Genomic DNA, 20,249 nt, shown 5'->3' on the forward strand with positions numbered 1-20,249 from the left:
GCCTTGGTGCCACCAGCTGATCTGTGTGTCTGTCTTCACGAGGCTGTTTTTTTTTTTTTTTTTTCACCTTCATCCTAGAAAGGCGAGATGGCAAAGGCACAGAACAGCACCCAGTGTCCACTTCTGGAGAAGCTGGACTCTTCAGGGAAGGAGGCAGCTTTAACATGAAATACGTGCAACCTCCTGGGGGTGGTGGTGCACGGGCAGGACCTAAACCATGATGCAGGGACACTCTCTGGGCTTAGGGAGTACATTCTGTTACTCAGAGCATGCCAGAGGTATCGAAAACAGCGTGGTGTCAGCAGCAATGCCCTACTTATGTAAGTATTCTTACTTTGCTCGATTAAGGAGGCAATGATTTCAAAGAAGAAAACGGGTGGAGCCGAAAAAGAACAAAAAGGGAGAAAAAGCCAAGTTCATGCATGCCTAAGCAATATAGCATTGTAATCTACTCACACATTGCATAACCTGAAAACAAGTCGGTATTTTATTCGTGGGATGCAGCATGGATTATGTGAAGTAGAATAACGGTGTTACTGGGACCACTAGACCTAACAACGCTTTTTTGGATGCTCCAGTATTAACAAACGAAATATAAATAATTCCAGAGGTCACAAAAATATTCCCGTGTACCACTACATAAAATGTCTCCAGAAATAGAGACACCACTCAAAGACAAACCACAACACTATCTACACAGAAAAAAATGTTTATGTGACCTAGGATAGAGATTGCACATTGTTGTCAATGCGTTGTAGAAAATACTACTACTACTACTACTTCTGACCTTGCTTCTGGTGCTCATTCATTAGATACTTCAGAGTTCCAATGTGTCAACATTCTACTGTGTGATCCACCTAAAGAACACTGACCAAGAAGGAATTTGGGTCAGTGTCATTGGACTCATCATGCAGAACTTGATGGTTACATATTTCTCTCTTCGAAACCCTCTCCGGGATCCCTTTTACCCTTTGGAAGACAGAAGTCCTGGGCTGGAAACATTAACATTGAGAGCAGTGGTACCTAAAAGTGGAGGTCTCGGTCTCAGTTCTGAAATTGTACGCACAGTTCCAATATGCATTGTCTTATTATTGTATATTCGCATCTGACATTATCAGATCTGTATCTCCATTTTGTCTCCAGCCGGTATGTATACTTCCAGGTGGAGGGTTCCAGGAGATGTTTCCAGCTCTCACAGTACACTATTTGATTAATTTTCTTTTCTTTTCCTGGAGAATCCCGAATATAAATACTTTCGGCGTGACAGAAAGTACAATTCACGTCGACATTAGTGCGCACTGTAAAATTAAGGAAATGCTGCATTCGGCTCTGGGTCTTCACATCTGTGAGCCAGCATTTCATATCATGATTCTGCCTTACTTAACACTGTTTTCTGGTTTCCTTTCCTTTCATTTAACACCTTTGCTCAGTTTAATTCCTTTGCATATTCTTCACCTCCAAAGAGAAAAATTATCTGACCAGAAAAATCCCAACGAAACCTGGTGTTCAAAAGTCCACTTCCATCTTGGTGCTGTGGCTTGGACTATGCACAAAGTGGTCGGGGATCCATGTGGCAATGATCTGAATTCTCAGAGCCTTGGATGACCATTACTAAAATAAGTGTGTGACCTGTCTCAGGGATTTCGGAAACCCCCTATACAGGGAACTCAAGCTCTTAAATGCACAGAAGGACATTGACTCCAAGCATCAACCTAGGGGTAGGTAATTCATTTGGAGAATTAATGGATTATCTTGCAAGTCAGAGTTGAGCCTTCTCGTGGACCTACAGGGTAGGCACAAGAAACTGCAAGCCTCTTCTAAATTACAAATGAGAGGTGCAGCTATGGCTGAGAGTCTGAGTAGGTAGGTCCTGCATGACTTGGGGGAAAGGTAACCATTTCCTTTGGAACAGAAGTTGAGAGAATCACCACAGCTCTGCAAAAAACAGCTGAAGACACTCCAGCAAGAGCCTTGCTTGACTCCTAATGAGAGGAGGAGTCGCCGTAATTGCTTTCTACTTCCTGTCCTCTGACATCTCCCTCTGCTTCCTGTGCCTCTTAACATTGTCATTAACAGGTACACCCTTCCTGTACCTTAATTCCGTCCACTCTTGCGACGACCATCCTGGCCCCTTACGTGTTCCATAGGAGTACTTTATTCACTTCAGGCTGTCCGATTTCAAAACACTATGAGTTTTATTAGATAGCATTACCTATTTAAATTTTAAATATTATTAAATATTAGCTCGGCACTTTCCTACACTGACAACGTATCTTTCTAAGCGGGGAGCCAAGTAAGAGTATAGTTTCCTCCTGTGTAGTGTGATCCAGACTGAAAAATGGGTGGGACCTGAGAGTCACAACAGCACGTACACAAAAAGCGTGTTAAAAGTTTCAAACATCTGCGCAGGTACTCAGTGTCCCCAGGATTCCCATAACTTTCCACATTGTATCTCACCTTACGCATAAAACATGTTGTATTTACTTGCTTCCTGTGTTCATCTCATGTTTGTGGAGATTTCTATTCTTTGCAAAAATTTTTCCAGTGAACTCAGGATAAGGGTGAGTGGTTTTGCTATTACTTTTTAAACTTCATATAAACACTCCGCAGTTTTCATGACATAACATTGGAACGTTTTTGTAATTTTGTACACTCTACGAAATGGCAGCATTTTTCTCTTAGTCCCTTATATTTTGTCTGGTCCACAGTAAGTGCCTAATCATGCCTAAGAGTCACCTCCTAAAATATTTGTGCAACAGCAGATTTTTAAACCATCCTGTCAGCAGATGCCACAAAGGACAAGGGGATGTATCTCCCACACACCGTCCTTTCTGTGCGTGCGTGCGTGTGTGTGTGTGTGTGTGTGTGTGTGTGTGTTTGGACCAGAATGACCTGACTCAGGAAAGAATGGCATGTCTCACAACTGCTGGGTTTTCACTTCATTCAGTCTCCCTTTGCTTCCTATACATTTGTGGCGAAATTTGCTTCTATCTATAGACTGTCGCTTTCAACACATCAAGCTCTAATGGAACTCTCATCATTCTAGTGGGTTTGGAATTGAACTGAAAATTATTACAATGTATGTTTCCCCACCTTATTTTGAAAACAGAACCGCATTAAGATGTCAACTGGGGACAAAATGCTGTAACATTATTGCTCCTAAGTTATGTGATTTTATGTTCTTTTGTGCTAAGTGCTAGTGTGTGTGTGTGTGTGTGTGTGTGTGTATGTGTATCACTTCATTCAAATATATTCATATTTATATATACATAAGAACACCAAAATTTAGAGAGCTATATTTCAGATCAAAAAATTATGATAATGACAGATACACCAAATGATGAAAATAAATTGGCTTAAACTTATGGCTCTTGGCTCAGAGAAACAGGTAGTATGAAAAATAAAAGTGGTTATAAGAAATTGCAAATCAACTAAAAGAATTATCTACTAGAGCTTTTGCTTTCGTTCAGTTTGCTTTAATTAATGACTACTTGGCACAAACTCTTCTTTAGGCAAATTTTCTCTGATATGCTCCTGAAATAACTTTGAATCTGGTCCAACACTCTACTAAAAATAAACCGAAGTAAGAAGGAGTATGTAGGATCTAAGTTCTCAAATGGATTTTGCCCTCTTGAAAATAAGAAGCCCATAAACTCGCTTGGAATACACTTGATATATCTAGGAATGGTTTACTTTTAAGTTGATCCTTGGAATTGGATAGCTCAGCCAACATTCAATTTTTTATTTCCAAATTAATAGGAGGCTGAATTGGTTGACTTGGTGACAGGTGATTTATACCTCTTGGATTTGTTTTTTAAGTATGGTACAAATTGATACTTCTTTCTTTGCTTGTCCTTACTCTCCTTCATTGTACCTTCAATTAATTTTAGAGTTTGCTCACAAATACAGAATATGTCGTATATCCATATATATCTTGATCCATTATATGAATAGATAATCCACTTTGCCACTGCCCTCAATGCATTCTCTCATTAAAAAAAAAATTTTTTTTTCAACGTTTATTTATTTTTGGGACAGAGAGAGACAGAGCATGAACGGGGGAGGGGCAGAGAGAGAGGGAGACACAGAATCAGAAACAGGCTCCAGGCTCTGAGCCATCAGTCCAGAGCCTGACACGGGGCTCGAACTCCCAGACCGTGAGATCGTGACCTGGCTGAAGTCGGACGCTTAACCGACTGCGCCACCCAGGCGCCCCGCATTCTCTCATTTTAGCAGGTGAAAGGATGGTTTAGTTCGTCACAGAGGAGCCAACTTTGGAACGATTCTCCCCTTTATATGTAAGAGGATTGGGCAGGAGTTGAAGGAATCGTATAAGTGATATCAGGACAGTGCAGCCAACTTCTGCCCCAGTAAAGGGGATCTTTCAGAGGATTCCCTATTCCTGTCGCTCTTCCCGGTTGTGGTATCCTGGTGGTGCTGAGGATGTACAGCAGCTTGTGAACAGTTTGTTTTCAGCCAAACAACGAAAGAGATGAGCTATGAGGAAAGGGGAATAAAGTGAGTATGTCTCTCGGCCTATGAGGGCAAATTTATAGGCTCTCTTCCCTGTTTTTTTTCCTAATATATTTTTATTGCATAATTTTTGAAAATGCAGAAAAATTTTCCCACCCAGAGGTAGTCACTCAAGGGTAGAAACCCTATCTTTCTGGCGAACATTCTGTAGGAACTTCATTATGTGCTGTTGGCAATCTTGTGTTTCTCCCACTTCTGCTATAAACCCGGGAAAAGACCGCCTTCTGGTGGCTTTCGGCTTTGCTCCCTCAATGACATGTCAGCTGCTTGTGAACTGGGCTTCTGGGTTTAATTGGACAGACATTACGTACTAATCTGCTGGCTTTCAAATTAACCGCATTCATGAGTCACAGTAAACATTTTGGTTACTTAACTAAGTAAATGAGCTAAATGAATGAGCTTCTATAACCAGAGTGTTTCTCGGCTTTTATTTTCTCTTCTCCTCTCTCTCTCATTCCCTTTTTCTGTTTGACCAATGGCAGGAGAGTGCCATATGATATACACAGGATTTAATTACTCTGGGCTATTTTTCAGAGTATTTAAGTACGAATTTCAATGTATACTCGCCGAGTAGTTTATCTAAAGCAACCAATCTCTCTGATACAAAAACTATGCAGAAAGTCTTCTGAGATTAGCTTTTCTCACAACCACCACTATCGTGAGTGTTATTAAGCATGGGCTTTTTATGAGAAGTCAGAATCTAAGGGCTTTTTCTTTAGGTCACATCACCACAAAAAACAGACTTTAGTGTGGTATTTCCCTTTTGTAGCTCTCATTATAACCTTGACTTCCTCTCATTAACCTTATAGGATAACAAAATGTACAATTGTCAAAAACAAATGAAATAAGCTGTTTTGAACTTCAGATAAGATTGAACTGGGTCACTAATTCTGAATCAAATGAAGTCTAGTGTTGTTCCATTTAAACAGAAGCCTGTTTGAGTTCGTTGTTCCTGAGAATCCTTCCTAAATCCCCGATCCCACACCCATCATGTCTCCACAGCCATATATTACCAAAGTTCAGACTTGCATGATGAATGGGTGGTTGGCAGACCTTGACAAAGCAATGGTGGTTTTTTTTTGTTTTGTTTTGTTTTATCTTGTGTTTTTCCCTTACCAACAAAAAGGCAGAGAGTGCCCGCTTTGGAAGCAACTAGGGCTTTTAGAGACCATACTACATGTCCTGGAGGATGTGGAATGAAAAAAAACACAACATAAAGATAGGGTTGGAGAGAGACTAATCTCCCCCTTTACACTCACAATTTCTGGATGAGGCCGCCCTTTCATTCTACTGAGGATTACGTATGTGAACTTACTCCCGATATTATTAACTATACCCTGAAGACGTATTTCAGTACTATTGCTTGTAAACACATGTGCTTTGAGATTGGGGAATTAGGAATATTTCAGCTGAAATAGGTAAGTGAGCTGGTTTTGATTTTCTGTGTATGGTGGATGCAATTGTCTATTTCACCTGGTTAAAGGTTTCTCTTGAGAATAAAACAGTATTGGTGCAGTGACACTCCCAGGTGCCATTTTGCAAGAGACCCTTGTCTGTAGTGAAATGCAAAGTGACTCAATTTGACAGGGTATATGCCCTGTCAGATCACATGACAGCAAAGCCAGCATAACAATTTCCCCAGAAAAAGTGCTCTTTATTAATGCCACCAGGCAGTAGACAAGCTGTCACCAACAGAGTCATTAGAATGCCCCAGACAGAGTATCCTGATAACTCTGTTTTATTCCACCGGAGTCACTGTGCCACTTCATGATTGAGTGTCTCCCTCGAGTTTAGAAAAGAACTGAGTTCATATTACCACTGTAAACTCAATACCTGGACATATCACCTCACACCAACAGTAGAAAATGCAAATGACAACACTTTGCACTTTATACAGAATGTCCCGGGAAAGACTGTCAAAGTGGTTTATAAACTAGCACTATCTATTCTGAGGTAAACAAAGGCACCAGAGTATCTAGATAATGGGGTCTTTTACTCAACAGGCCAATTTACAGGAAGAGGTGGGCAAGGAAAATAAAAGCATCTGAGCGTGGTACTATGACAAATTGGTGTCAACTTTACAAAAGTATTCTGAGACAAATTCACAAAACAACATGCGAAAACCCGGTTTCTAATATAGCAGAGAGGGTATCATTTTCTCTCAAATGACTGAGCGATTTACTTACTAAAAGTGTGACAATGCCAAACATCAGAATCTTTGGGTGGTACCTGAGTCCAGTAACCAATTCTATCCAATCTATGCTCAAGCAGGAATTCTCATTTAACAGAGTCAAATTCTGGGACAGGGCTCTGGACGCTCTTGTACCATTTGTCGAATCAGGGCTCCTCTGTTCAGGAACTTCCATTGTCAGTAAAATGGTGGCTCATAAACTGACCCATCGGCCCACAATTGTGTGGCAGCGTTCGCCAAGAAATTATTCTTCATCTGGTACGCACAGATGGAACGAAGTAGATGGATGGCAATATTTAAAATTGATCACAGCAATGATAAGTTTGCTTAGGAATAATTTCCCCATGTTTCTGCTGTCCTACGATCTGGGGATTTGTTCATTTAAATGAACGTACTGAATTTTTTAGAAAGAAACAAAACGTTCCCATTGAGCTGGACAGGTATGTTAGAAGAAACCTCTGCAGAGTTTTCCACCTGAGAAAAGTAGTTAAGAACTATTCAGCTGGCCTCAAAATGGAATTGGTGTGAACTCCACTCTCAAGGACCAGCAGTCGATCTATAGTCTGTGTCATATTATTTAGCACCCTTGCATAATGATGAGATTTTGTTCTTGCTTTTCTTTGTTATCGTCAGCATAATTTTTTCTCTAATGGGATTTTTTTCCCTTTGGTCTCAGGTTTTAATTCTGAAGTTTTTCCTTACACCTTTTTCAGTTCATACATTTTTTGAATTACATGGTTTTGCTATAAAATAAAAGGTCTGTTGGCTTTCTCAGGAAAGTTTTTTTTTTTTTTTTGCATGTTTATTTAGTTTTGAGAGACAGAGAGAGAGAGAGAGGGAGAGAAAGAGAGGGAGATAAGCAGGGAGGGGCAGAGGGAGGCAGACACAGAATCCAAAGCAGGCTCCAGGCTCTGAGCTGCCAGCACAGAGCCTGATGTGGGGCTTGACCCCACGAACCGTAAGATCATGACCTGAGCTAAAGTTGAATGCTTATCTGACTGAACCACCCAGGTGCCCTGGCTTTCTCAGGACGGTAATAAAATGGGAAAGCAGAATCCTGTATCAAAATGCTTCCCTTTCCATTCAGTGTCTTTCCCCAAAGGGAAATACATTTAATATTTTGACCCATACTCCTTTTGCTATGGGAGGACAGGGATTCAGGTAATTCTCTGCGTCCTAGCAGAAAGAATGCAAAACAAATGATGGCTTTAAGTGAACGATAATCTTAGTGTCTCAAAGTCTTGGATGCCAGGCCAATATCCCAATAAGGAATGTGGTAGGGATTATTTACAAATGTGGCACTTTTCTTTGGAAGTGATGGGCTCACACATCTCCCTACTGTGAAGTGTGAAAGACAAAATTTGAGTGAGTGAGTGAGTGAGAGAGAGAGACAGAGAGAGAGAGACAGAGAGAGAGAGAGAGAGAGATGTAAGCTCCTTGAGTTGAAAAATTAAATCAACAGTGTCTGCACACATTGGGGTCAGCAGAGAAGACTTACCTAGGTTCAGTCTTAACAAAATCATCAGAGAGAAGATACAAGATACCTTTTATAAATAGTAATGGAAAATGATTCTTTCTACTCTAGATCCAACGGAGAAGGGAAAGCCGAGATTAGACATTTTTGACTAAAAGAGATGTAGTCCCCTCAGGGTAGATATTTTGAAGGTAAGCCTGGTCTCTATACAACAAACATGCTACTTGGTGCATTTTCTTATTAACTTTTTCTAAATGCTTCAGAGAGAAGATTCACTGGGGGGATATTAAACCAAAAATGACAATGCAAAAGACAAAGGATTTTTCACCTCTAATTCCTTAGTAAAAAAGTAGCTGGAGAGGTTTATAAATGAAAACTGCATGCACATTTAATGAAATATATTGAAAATGTGGACTCTCTAGCTTCGTAAGTGAAGTAGCTAGGAAGAACAAAGTTCACCCTCAATGAGAGCCATGGTCAAAGCAGTGCTTAGATTTGACAAACCATTTTCTGCCATAAGGGATTTTCTCTCATCTGAAGGGAACCAGGTAAACTGTTACTGTTGCTTTGCCTTTTTGTAACTTCTAACCTATGATTTGTGACTTTCATCAGAGCCATAGTGGTGTCATTAACAGTAATAATCACATGTTTACAGAATCATGGTAATATTATATACAAACAGGAAACAAAGGCTCAGGGAAGTTAAGCAATATTTGTAACTTCAAATACAGGTCTGTCTCATGCTAAACTGTCAAATGGTCTCCTTTCATTTCTTTTTTTTATTTTGCTTTCATCTAGAAGTGTATGAAATAACTCTTAATTTGTAATTTTGTCAACTGGCACCTGCCTACAATGAACATGAACGGTAGTGGGGTGGGGATGTGACCTTACATCAGTTAGTAGATGGGAGAGGAGGAGAGAGTCAAAGGTACGAGGAGACAGGTTGGGAATGAGCCATTGCCAGGCTACGGCCATAGCCCTGGTATAGAATTTCTCAAATTTATCTGTGGGATTTTCAGGAAAATACTTGACTTGAGTCAACAGCCCCAGAACCTCATCTGTGAGGAGTGGATAGTTAGATGTCGATGGACTATTCAGAAACTATGAAGACTCAAAACCGAATAATTCTAGCTGCATGACAGCTTTGTCACTGACATTTGGGAGTTACCTACTCCCAACATCTAAAACACATAATTCTCTTAGGAGGCTGTTTTTAACATTTTACATACATATCCATACAACTTAAACGTCACTTTACCTCCCTGATAATATACAGTATCTTCCATTTATATTTGAAAGCTATTGTTTCGAAAGCTATTTTTGGATTAAAAATGGAAACTAATGTCTTTTACTTACTCATATTTTGGTAGAATGGTAATGTGTAACCCTGCATCTTGACATTGAAAAGTGCTGCATTTGGATTTACCTGGCTTTAGGCTTCATGTTCATCACCACATCCTCTTTACATCTAAAAATAGCTCATGTCTTTCCAAATGGGTACCAAACTTTCTGATTTCTTAGAATTTGTTTTTCCCCCTACGTACATTTGAAGCCACCCACCCATTTTTGGTCTTTTCATGGCTAAACAGTAGTATTCTGCAGAAATGTTCATCCATCTTTCCTAAGCACCAAAGTTCCATCACCACCACTGCGGAATGGCTTTGATGTGCACATCAGTGAGAGAGCAAAAGAACCCAAGTCAGAAGAGGTTTGAATGTGTGGGGTATGACATTAATCTGCACTTTGAATAATCTTCTCAGGATATGTATACAGGATGTCAGCATATCTGCTTCAAAAGTTGGGGAAAAAACCCTGCAGTCAATCAACTTACTGGTCTACACAGTTTTACACAACTGACAGGTAGTTTAGCTCAATTTATTATTGTTCTGGGCAATAAAAAGACCAGTCAGCTTGAGTGCGGGCCTATAACCCTCCCATAAATCTTAACATGTACACAATGAAAAAGTGTGCTCAGGAGGAGCAGTAGTGACCATTAACAAACACTCTGATATTTGTTTTTTATTTCTTAATAGAGTTGGCTTCCCTAAAATAAATAGTTTGGGGGGCAGTTCTAATGATATTCCCATTTCAATAACTTTGGATTTGAATTACAGCGTTTGTTTCAAACTTATTTCAGATCAAACGATCTATTAATTTTGGAGCAGTAAATCTACCTGCACTTAAAGAGTTGGAAACATGTACGTTGGCACTTTTAAATTTTTTTTTTCAACGTTTATTTATTTTTGGGACAGAGAGAGACAGAGCATGAACGGGGGAGGGGCAGAGAGAGAGGGAGACACAGAATCGGAAACAGGCTCCAGGCTCTGAGCCATCAGCCCAGAGCCCGACGTGGGGCTCGAACTCACGGACCGCGAGATCGTGACCTGGCTGAAGTCGGACGCTCAACCAACTGCGCCACCCAGGCGCCCCTACGTTGGCACTTTTAAACCATTTAGAGAGGAAGTGACTTTTAGAAAACGTTTGATTTTCTTCTATTATTAATGCACATGAGTTACGATTGATCGCAAGCATTTTGCAAATATAGCATATTCAGAGTTTTGACTTAAAATGACTTGGTTCAGATAAAATGAGGCCAAAAAATATGCCTATTAAAATGACTGCTTTTTTTTTTTTTAGCACAATTTTCTACCTTTACCACTTGGACATAGTTCATGTGATAACCTGACGACAGCTTTGTCCATCACATCTACTGGGTAAGAATGGGCCAGAGACTCTGTTACGCGTTGAATTGTGCACTGCCCTCCCAACTCATAGGTTGTAGTCTTAACCTCCACTACCCCAGAATGTGACCTTATTTAAAAATAGGACTGCCGCAGATGTCACGAGGTCAGATACTTCATGGAACAGGGTGGACCCCTAACCCAATATTAACAATGTACTTTTAAGAAGGAGAAATTTGGACACTGACATGCTCATGGGAGGACACCATAAGAAGATGGAGGCAGAGATCAGGGTGATGCTTCTACAAGCTAAGAGTTGCCGATAATCTTATTGCCAGAAAGTGAGCAGCAAGTAGGGGGGAGAGAAATGGAAAAGATTCTCCCTCACAGCTCGCAGAAGGAAGAGATTCCTAGTCTCAGGCCTCCAGTCTCCAAAACCATGAGATAATAAGCCTCTGCTCGTTAAGCCATCGAGTGTGTGGTACTTTGCCATGGCAGCTTTAGAAAACATACAGGACCCGACCTGAGGAGACACATTCTCTTCCCTTTCAGAAGAAAATCCTACTTTATGTATCTCTACCTGGTTATTGTCAGCCCCTTCCTTATATACTGCAAAATCATGTGTGTTTGTGTGTGTGTGTGTGTGTGTGTGTGTATTGAGAGAATAAAATACACTAGTATGTTATATGTCATATTAAGACTTTGTTCAGGGGCGCCTGGGTGGCTCACTTGGTTAAGCGTCTGACTTCAGCTTAGGTCGTGATCTCAACGTGAATTCGAGCCCCGTGTCAGGCTCTTTGCTGTCAGCACAGAGCCCGTAAAAATAAATAAACAGTAAATTAAAACAAAAAAAGACTTTGTTCATGCCTCAGGCATTCTGATTTGCACAGGAAGTAGACCAGCAATAATAACACATCATCCTTTTGCACACCTGCTCTTGTCTTTTTGGTCCCAAAGTGCCATCAATAGTCAACGTAGTCCAAATCAATCCTGCAGTGTTAGCAATGTCATCCATACTTCTTCATATGAGTTAAGCCTCAGTTTCCTCATTTGCAAAGGGCCAATTGCAATAATAGTATCCACTTTATTGTATATGTTTTATTTCGTATAAAAACTTCTTTGAAGTGAAAGTTAGGTGATTAAGTACTTGATAGTATGGTGACTAAATGCTTGATAGATCTTCAATATTTTCCCTATTGAAGTTTTATTACTTTCAATAAATTGTGTGCAGTGTATATTTTCAATAAGTTACCTTTTAAAATGTTGTATCATATGAACTCACACCTAATTAATCTCTCTTTCGTCTCTTTAAAGGATACGTACGAGCTTGTGAAATGGCTTGAGGAACAGGAATCAGTTCAGAGAATCAACTGATAACGTGGAAAGAAAAAGTCATCTTTTTGTTCCTTTGCTTTATTATTTTTCATTAAGCTTCTTACTTTGAGGCAATTATAAATTCACATAATTAAAAGAAACGCTATAGAGAGTTCCCATGTACCCTTTATCTATTTTCTGCCCAATGGTAACATGTCCCCAAACTATAGTACAATATCACAACCCGGATATCGCCATTGATACAGTCAAGGGACAGAACGTTTCCATCAGGGCAAGGATTCCTCACCATGCCCTTTTGTGGCACACCCACTTGCCTCCTGTTCCTACCACCCCCTTAAAAGGCAACTAACCTGTTCTCCATTTCTATAATTTTCTCATTTCAAAAATGACATACCAAATGGAATCATGTAGTATGTAACCTTTTGAAGTTGGCTTTGTTCACTCAGCATAACTTTCTAGAGACTCATTCAGGCTGTTGTGCATATCAATAGTTGTTCCTTTTTATTGCTCAGTAGTAGGTAGTAGTGGTAGGTCATAGCACATTTTATTTATGTATTTGTTTTCACCATTCACACATTGAGGGACCAGTTTGGGGCAATTATAAATAATACCCATACATCCATGAACCAAAGTTTTCATTTCCCTGCAATAAATGCTGAAGGGTGCAATCACTGGGTCACATGGTAGTTGTATGTTTAAGTGTTCAAAAGAGCTACTGCTATGCTATTACTCTAACTATTATATTATCTGACTGTCCAATAGCCATTAGGGAAATGCAAATTAAAATCACAGTGAGATATCATTACACATCTATCAGAATGACTAAAAGAGGGACGGTACCAGTGTAGAGGAGGATGCTGAGGACACATATCACTCATACATTGCTGGTGGGAAAACAGTTTGAAAAGTCATCCTTTATCTACATTTTCTGCACTCATTTGCTCTTCATTTCAATCCACCTCTTGAATACCACTTGGAATCCACTGGGGTAACCCAGCTGTGAATAAAGATGTGTATCAGAGTTAAGGACAACAACCTACAGTCAATCCTCATTACTCATGGATTCCAGATTTGCAAATGTGCCTACTCACCACAAATCATTTGTAACCCCAAATCAATACTCATAGGGCTTTCATGGTCATTCAAGGACACGTGCAGAGCAGCAAAAATTTTGACTTCCTGGATGTGCATGCTCCCACCTGAGGTTGAATGAGGGGACGCTCTGCCTTCTTATTTCAGCTCTTAGACTGTAAACAAATGCCCTTTGTGGGGTCTGCTTGGGCCACAGTTTTCCTTATTTTTGCACCTTTTGTTTGTAGAGCTGAAGTGCTATCCAGTGTTCCGAAGTACATGGAGGCTGTGATGAGCCTTATAGAGAAAACACATGTTAGATAAACTTCATTCAGGCATGAATTACAGTGTTGTTGGCTGTGAGTTATGTTAATGAATCAATAATATATACCATGATGTCTTTAAACAGAAACACACTTAAAACAGGTTTTGTGTTGATTAGTTGAAGAAGATGTGTGACCAGAGGCGCACAGGAACCTCATCCTGCATTTCCTCTAGAGGCAATGGTTTGATATTCTCTAAATCAGTGTTCCTGGAGACTTTAAGGAACCTAACGACCATGAATGATGAGAAATGACTGTCTTTTACTGTATGAAGGAGTTACAGTTAAATACCAACAACAAACACCTTCCACTGAACCAAAAACTTTCCTTTCTCCCCAAATACTCTTTTTTAGGTACCTGCTCTGTCCAAAGTATGTTGGCAGTAGTAGAATAAGTGTGGGCACTGGGCTGGGGGCACCACAATGGCTTACGTAAAACTCAGATGAGCTGCTCCCTCTGTTCTCAAGGAAACAAGAAGGCTGGGTGCCGGGGGAGGGGAGTAGTATTTGCCAATTGCCCACCCTGTGTCTGAGCTTCATTTACAGACAATAGGTCATGGCTGTGGCAACCCTGGTAAATTTCAGGGCAGTTTCACAGATATTCAACCCAAGGCTCAGACTGATCCACTTTCCCAAGATCAAGTAGCTAGGACAGGGCAGAGCTGAGTTGTGCATTGCCTTCTGCCTGACAACGAAGCTTAAACGCTTTCCTCTACAAAGTAGTGTTTCAGGGGTGGTGGTTCTTCAGCTTTATGGCGTAAGAGTCACTGGAGATATTTGTTTAAAACAGGAAATACTTGGGCCCCGCTTTCAGAGATTTTGGTTTACAGGTGTTAAGCTAGAGATATGGAATCTACCTTCCAAAAGTTCCTTACCATGCTTCAAAACAAAACAAAACAAAACAAAACAAAACAAAACAAAACAAAGCAACAACAGTATTCAAGTTACTTACAACGAAGCAGTAAAGGATAAAGATCTAAAAATAAGTAGGTGAAAGAGAGAAACTAGTAGAAACAAATGCAATTGTATCGAAAATACTATTTTTTCCCCTGAATATAACAAAACCACTATCTCCCATGAGATCGTTTTCTTAAAACATTTTATAGACCAGTATGATTCTATTCTTAAGGCACACACACTGGATCGCAAACAGAATGTTTAGTTTTCCTCTAGCTACTCCTCCCCTCAAAGACTCCGTTCTCTTTTCTCCATCAGGTAGAATTAGAGGAACCATACATTCCAATTGGGGGGAGGGCAAGTCCTGGTTTATATCCATTTTCCTACACAATTATTATTAGCCCTTCGTTTCATTCTCAAAATACCATGACTTGAATGATCTTACATGATCGTTTTAATTAGAAGTGAGACGGCAGCTACACTTGTGGTGAGCATAGCCTAATGGGTAGGGAAGTTGAATCACTCTGCTGTATACATGACACTAATGTAACATTGTGTGTCAATTATACTCTAATAAAAAAAATTGAAAAAGAAGTGAGATGAGTGGCATCTGAAGCACGTATTTTTCTTAAGCTCTATAATGAAGTTGAAATTTTCACGTAGGGGAATATCAGTTTACTCTATAAATTTTCATGTATTCTTTTTAAAGTTTATTTATGATTTTTCAGAGGCAGAGAGAGACACAGCATGAGCAGGGGAGGGGCAGAGAGAGAGAGAGAAGGAGACACAGAATCCAAAGCAGGCTCCAGGCTCTGAGCTGTCAGCACAGAGCCCATCACGGAGCTCCAACCCATGAACCGTGAGATCATGACCTGAGCCGAAGTCGGACACTCAACCGACTGAGCCAGCCAGGCGTCCCAATTTTCATGTATTCTTAAATCAACTAATCCTAGAGACTAATTTACTTGCTTGTAAGATATAGGTTAAATTTACTCCCTTCATAACTAAAATACACATATTATTAGGATCAGGGTCCCTGAGCTGTTAGCCTCCCAGTGTGCTTTCTGTTTCCTGGAGGTTGTGTCTAGGGATCTTTCTCCAGTACTCATTGTTCTCCAAAACTCTGGAGGGAACCAGATGTGTGAGTGGAGGTTGCATCACCTATAAGATTTGATGAGTGCAACCGATTTAAAATAGCAGAGTCCAATGTCTTTGAGTCTCTTTGGATCCAGGAAGATAGAACTTGAAGTGAAGTGCTAACTAGGTCAAGACAAAGCTTGAATATCAGAATAACCAACCCTTCTTCATACTCCTCTTCGTGAGAGCTCCTTGGGATATTCCCGTGTGACTCAAGGGGCTGCCCTCAACCTCTTGGGTGAAGATGCCATCAGGAGTTCCCCCAGAGAGTCCCCAGGGACTGGTCCTGGGGATATCCAGGACAGAAGGATATAAAATGGGGAAAGTGATGTCTGTGGCCAGCGTAAGTTTCTGAACCTGTGGTTCCTGAAGGTCAGAGCTCTGATTCCCAATTTCCAGCTATGAGACACAAAGACAGCTTTTAAAAAGCTTCGCTGTGGTTTGTTTCAGCAGCATGAAGCATCGAGTCCATAGTCAACTGTTCCAAATAGAATTCTATGATTAAAATGGTTTATGCCACTGAAAAAAAGAAGAAATTTTGCCTGTCACATGATTCCAGGACTGGATTATGATACTGGGAGAAGACTTCTCTTCCCACTGATGTTGCAGAGGTAAACAAAGAAACAAGACCAGATTTTTCTGGATGGTACTAAAAAGTGTATTACAAAAATGACACAAAGACATGATAACAGGTGTGAGAATCAAATAACCTTGTAGTTTTAAATGCGGATAACACAGAGAATGACTTTAACTGCCATTACTCTTTTAAAGATAAGCATATATTTTCATCTGTTTTTGCTCTGAAAAGGAATTCCTAAAAAGTAGAGAAAATAAAACTTGGGTTTTGTTTCATTTTGTTTTGTTTTTACTAACTCCAATCCCTAAATTGGTACCTTGTTTTGATGGTACTTAAAGGTAGGAAATGGGTAACAATGACTGAAAATGCAAGAGTTCATTCATCACTTTTCGAATCATTTTTGTCTATTTTTACAAAGGCCAGAGGTTAGTGAGAAATAATCAGTTTCCTGGGAAACTTCATTAATGTATCTATATACCAAAAAAGGCTACACGTTCAACTAAGTGCGTATTTTCCAAATCTCCAGTTAATACCTTCATGAGTATGAAGGAAAGACTGATGTTATATGAAGACACTCTGTGCAACAGACAAGTTCTGAAATTGCTCTTATCTTTCTCATCTTCCAAAGTGGAGTGAGGCCCATTAATGTGGGCATTGAAATCCCGGTGTCTGTCCATTTTACACTCATCTGTAATCGCTGATTCTCAGGAGGAATCCCAGGTAGGACTGTGAATTATTATGTTTAAACAGTTTCTGAAAATGATATGCATTGCCACTGGTCAGTGGATTCATTGTGAAATGGCCAGAGCGAATTTTAAAATTCTGATTAGGCAGATGAGACAGTTGGGTCTTAAAGTCTTAAGATCAATTGACTAGTGGATTTTTTTTTTTTTTTGGTCAAACTTTCTTGCCCCTTTTCAGTGTCCTCTTTTCTTCTTGGTGTTTCACAATGTCAGGAGACCCCATGTTTCTCATCATGGGAGGTGAGGGAAGGAAAAAAAAAAGGACTGACTCATAATGCCTTCGAGTCTCAAATGCTATCACTTCTGGGGTACTCTACATCTTTTAAAGAGGGTGGCTAAGACAACAATAACTCCCCCAAAAGGGATATGCTCAAGGTCATCTTAAGTGGCCACAACCAAACGGTGCCTTAGGTCTCTTCAGCTGGCTGCGCAATTTGGTCTGTTGGAAATTACTCACAATTCTAATGTCTAGGTCATACTGAAGCAAGGTCCTAAAACACAACCTGGTTAGAACTGTCATCACAGTGTACCTTTCTGATAAAGTTGATGAAGTAACAATATTTTCTCATGTATGGCTAGGAAAGGATGGGAGAAGAGGAAATTAGTGCTAGCCCTAGGTAACTTTGTTCTTCCAGAAAATAACTGTTCATCCAGAATCTACCTAATGTACCTTCTAGTTTATGATTATATGAGTGATGACACTCTAAGGGTTGTGAAGATACTTACTGGTTCTCTTTAATCTGATTCCTGTGTTGAATTCTAGGAAGGCATTTCAGCCATGAAAGTTTGAATTTGAGTTGAGGGGTAAAGCAAAATGGGTGGGTTGTAGAAGGATTTAGGAGTTGGGAATCCTAAGATTTTGCTGTGTGGGTAACGTCCAGAATACAATGTAAACATTCTCCTCCACCATCTCATAATTCTGCCAAGTTTTCAGGTGGACAACTGGGTGGCTACCTAATAGCATTGACAGGGTTAGAAACCTGGAAAGGAAAAAAAGGGATGTTTTGGGGGTGGTGCGGGAGTGTGGGTGGGTAACAGAGATGTTGGAAGTAAAAGATATCTCAGTCTGGGCTTACTGAATTTGGGCACCCATGGGGAGAAGTGAAGTAGGCAGTTGGATATTTTTGCCCTAAATTTCAGAGAAAAAGATAAGGAGAGGAATGGGCTTTGCAGTGTTCCTGTAGGGAAGCTAATGTACAACTAAAATCTCTTCTAGACCTTCAACACTTTTTTTTGGGGGGGGGGTCTGTGGTTAGCCATATGAGCCATAGGAGTCTCTGAAACAGTAATTTAAAACATTTAAACCTTAATGCGTTTTTTGAACAAAGAGTTCAGATAGGAATGATTTTTAGCTGAGTACAGTATGTAGCCAAATGTAATACAAAGGTTAAAACCACACCCTGAGTATAGGCATGTAACTTTTTTTTTTAATCCTGGACAAAACACAATGATTTATTTTCAAATGATGTGTACATGTGCGTGTATGTATATGGGGAGGGATTGGTTTTATAAGCATATTTTAAAGGCTCAAAGGGCTTATAGACATCAAATGGTTCTTCAAAAACAACAACGTAGTGATTGAAGTGTAAATGAATCATGAAATATATGGATTAAATATGCCTGGATTTATTACACATAATTAGAAATTTAAGACTTGCTTTGGGCAAAGTATGACTGAGGGTTTTTTACTGAACCCCAAACACCCGGAAACATTGAAACATTAAAATATCAAATCTTTTCAAGTTTGTAAGACCTGAGATTACTATAGATCACATTACTTTCTTTCCTTCAGAAATATATTAACCCTTCAACTTAAAATTTCTAAAATACAATGGCCAGGAAAAATAACATATTCCTTAAAAATTCAGATAAAAGTGGGTTTGCTTACAGATAGATATTAAAAGACGAATGTGAGAAGAATTTGACTTGCTTGACAGGATCTGAGTATAAAATAAACTAAACAGCTGTAAGAATGGACATCTGATTGAATAACTGTCAGCCTCTCACTGAAAAGATAAATATTAATGGCACATGTAACAAACAAAACAGAATGTAGGGATTTGGGTTGAGCATGGGCTCAAACAAGTCTATGACGTCATAGTACTGCTATTTGTTAGCTATCTTTAGCTTGGATTGACTAAAGAATTAAAGTGTATGGACACTCTACTCCATGCCAGTCAAATCATGTGTTATTAGTGTGTTCACCACATACTCTAATACTTCGTCTGGGGAAGATCAACCTCAGTCATGGGTAGACGCCAAGCGATTCCTCATGTAGGAAAAACTGAACAAGGTCAAGAAGACAGCAAACTCTAGAAAGTCAAAAGAACTACCAGAAACGTAACTGGAGGGGAATAACCAAGGAAGAGGCAAGATTCTGATTCATAACAAAGAACTCTTCCTTGACTAGAATTACCAAAATTGGGATAAGACTATTATCTACCATCCGGGAAATGGTAATCACCCTGATCACAGGTCTTCAAGTCAATATTTGGATTGTTGTAAATACCATTTACTATCACCTAGAAATAAAAGCCCCCTGTCCAGTAGTGTGTATGTGCACCCTGCCTAATGTGATTTCCAAGGAGAGTAGAAGAGTTTCAGCTTCCACAAATGACCTCACCCTCTCCTGACCTCCCACATTTTATTCACAAGTTATAATAAGTAAAGGCCCTTGTCAAGGAAACTGGCAAGATGTGACTGAAGACATTTCAGGACAATATCTGCGAAATTCTGTTACATTAAGCCCGAGAATCAAGTTGCATCCTTTAATATATATGTATTTTAAAATCTCTCCCTTCTTTCCACAATCCCACTCATAAGCCACAAAATCTGTCCAACTTAAATTATGAAACATACATTGAGTAACCAATTGATTGGTCTTCAAGTAACCCCCAGATGTCAGACCCATTAGTTTTTTTTTAATTACTTTTTACATTTATTATTTATTTATTTATTTATTTATTTATTTATTTATTTATTTATTATTTGAGAGAGAGAGAGACAGACAGAGAGAGAGAGACAGAGAGAGAGAGAGAATGAGAATCTTAAGTAGATTCCACACTCAGCATAGAGCCCGATGCAGGGCTCAATCTCACAACTCTGGGATCATGACCTGAGCCAAAATCAAGAGTCAGACACTTAACTGACTGAGCCACCCAGGTGTCCAGAAGCTCTTAGATTCTTGTGGAGAATTTTTTTCCACAGGCAACAACCCATGTGCTCATGGCTACAACAGCACTTTGAGCTTACAGCAGTTGTGAAAGAGAAAGAAGGTGTGTGGCTAAT

General features: G+C 39.7%; 1 long non-coding RNA gene across 1 annotated transcript; it reads left to right on the plus strand.

Annotated features, from left to right (window-relative positions):
- Positions 1-4,239: 4,239 nt before the first annotated feature.
- Positions 4,240-12,365, plus strand: LOC123590743. The gene is made up of 3 exons (XR_006708956.1): positions 4,240-4,518; positions 10,836-10,912; positions 12,194-12,365. It is a non-coding gene; the product is annotated as an uncharacterized LOC123590743 (long non-coding RNA).
- Positions 12,366-20,249: the final 7,884 nt, after the last annotated feature.

This window comes from Leopardus geoffroyi, chromosome B4 (genome assembly GCF_018350155.1).
Source record: "Leopardus geoffroyi isolate Oge1 chromosome B4, O.geoffroyi_Oge1_pat1.0, whole genome shotgun sequence".
In the NCBI taxonomy this organism is placed as follows: domain Eukaryota; kingdom Metazoa; phylum Chordata; class Mammalia; order Carnivora; family Felidae; genus Leopardus; species Leopardus geoffroyi.